Raw genomic sequence first — 1882 nt, 5'->3', positions numbered from 1 at the left:
CTTCTTTCATATGGAACAAACATTTCTCGAGGGTCACCAGAGGGACTGGCTGCAGTTCTTCTGAACACTCTGCTACCACTGACTAGTGGGGGGTTCTCTTTCCCCTTTCTTCCAGAAAATGTGGCTCCTCTGGTCTCCCTCCCACCCCCATCAGAGTCCTGGGGTGCAGTGTAGAAGACCGGACCTTTGTCAGGGGGGCCTCGGCAAACAGTGAACAGAAGGGAGGATGGTGGGCTAGGGTACCCTGGGGTACACTGAATACCCTGAGGGCTGTGAGTGCTCAGACCCCAGTCCCTGGCCAGGAGCAGGACCCCAGGAATGGCTGTGCACAGGCTGGAGTGGACACTGACCGGGGGCTTCTCTGTGGTGGGGAGGGCTTCCTGGGCAGGGGGACCCCACAGCCAAGGCCTGGCAGGAGAACCACGAGGCCCCGAAGGCAGCACCATGCTGGGGCATGCAGGAAGGAGATGAGCCTAACCAGGCCCTGGAGGCCCAGAAAGACCTGGAGGAGTAGTCAGGGAAGGCCTCCTGAAAGAGGCAGCATGACAGGAGGAAGCATGACTTGGAAGAGAGGGAAAGAGGGCACAAGTAAAACACACTTTCCCCGGTGTGGCCGGGACCCTGCCTCCTCCCAGCCTCCTTCATTCTCACTGTCCTTCCTTGCCCTGCTCCCCTGCCTTCTCCCCTGCCACCTGTACCTGTGCCACCAGTACCTAAATGAGCTAGCTCCTGGGGCATATGGAGGGGCAACCCCCTCCCCTCCTCTCCCAGGCCAGCAGGTGCCCTCCCCCAGGCACTCAGTGCCCCACAGCCTCCAGGACCTTCTCAGGGACCTGCAATCCCTGTGGCTGTGATGGGGATGAGGGTCACTCTCCGGGGCTCCAGGGAGGCCCAGACTCTCTGAGAAAGGCCTTGTCAGCCCCTCCCCCCACATTGGGGGCCCTTTCCAAAGCCATGGACTCCAGAGGAGGGAAGGACAAGGACCCGGCCTCGCTGAATTCCCTGGTCCCCTGCCTGTCCTGGGCCGGGGCCTCACCTGGAGCTGCCACCTGCAGTGTGGAGGCTGGCACGGGGGAGGACAGGAGGACAGCCATGTCCAGAGGCCCTGGGCCCTTGGCTGGGCCTGGGTGGGGATGTCCCCTGAGCTCCACGCTCCCCCCATCATTCCCTGCTGGTTCCGTTACTGCTGGAGCTGTGATTATAAAGCAGTCAGGGGGAAGCATTTCCTCCATTTCTGGAGGATGCCTCTCTCCTCAGCACAAGTGAAAACATGGGACCATTGCCCCGAGTGGCTCAGGGACAGGAGGGGAGGGAATGGGAGGCATCTCTCCCCAGAACGAGAGAGAAAGGAGGAGAGGAGCAAGACCATTTCCATTCTCGTTCCTCTCAGCCCCAGCCAAGCCCTGGTTCACTCCTTGTCTTGTCCCCACCAGCTCTGGGCTTTAGGCCATTCCAGGCTGTGGGTCACCTGCTGGCAGATGAGGGGAGGACCCACAGGGGTCCGGGCTGGGGGAGGAGGGAGGCAGACCTGGGGCTCAGCACTGAGTCCTGGCTGGGTACTTGGGCTCAGTCCCCTTGGGCTGTGTGATCTGGGCCAGCTGCTCGCCCTTTCTGGGCCTGACCTTCCTTGTCTACAGAAGAAGGTGGTATTTTCACTGGATCATTCCCGAAGTCCTCTCGCAGCTGGAATAGTTTGTGTGGTAAGGCTCACAGCAAGGGTGGTTGGCAGGGGCCATCCCAGCTGGGGCTCCGTGACCAGAACCGGGTTGAGAGCCAGGTGGATCCGATTCTCCAATCCCTGAGGCGCCCCTTACCTAGCCCAGGGGCCCCTCCTCAGCTCTACATCCTGACCGTCCGGGATTGGGCTCCAGTCCAAGCAGAA

Source organism: Nyctereutes procyonoides, unplaced genomic scaffold (assembly GCF_905146905.1).
Source record: "Nyctereutes procyonoides isolate TBG_1078 unplaced genomic scaffold, NYPRO_anot_genome, whole genome shotgun sequence".
NCBI classification, from domain to species: domain Eukaryota; kingdom Metazoa; phylum Chordata; class Mammalia; order Carnivora; family Canidae; genus Nyctereutes; species Nyctereutes procyonoides.
This window is presented reverse-complemented; position numbering follows the sequence as displayed.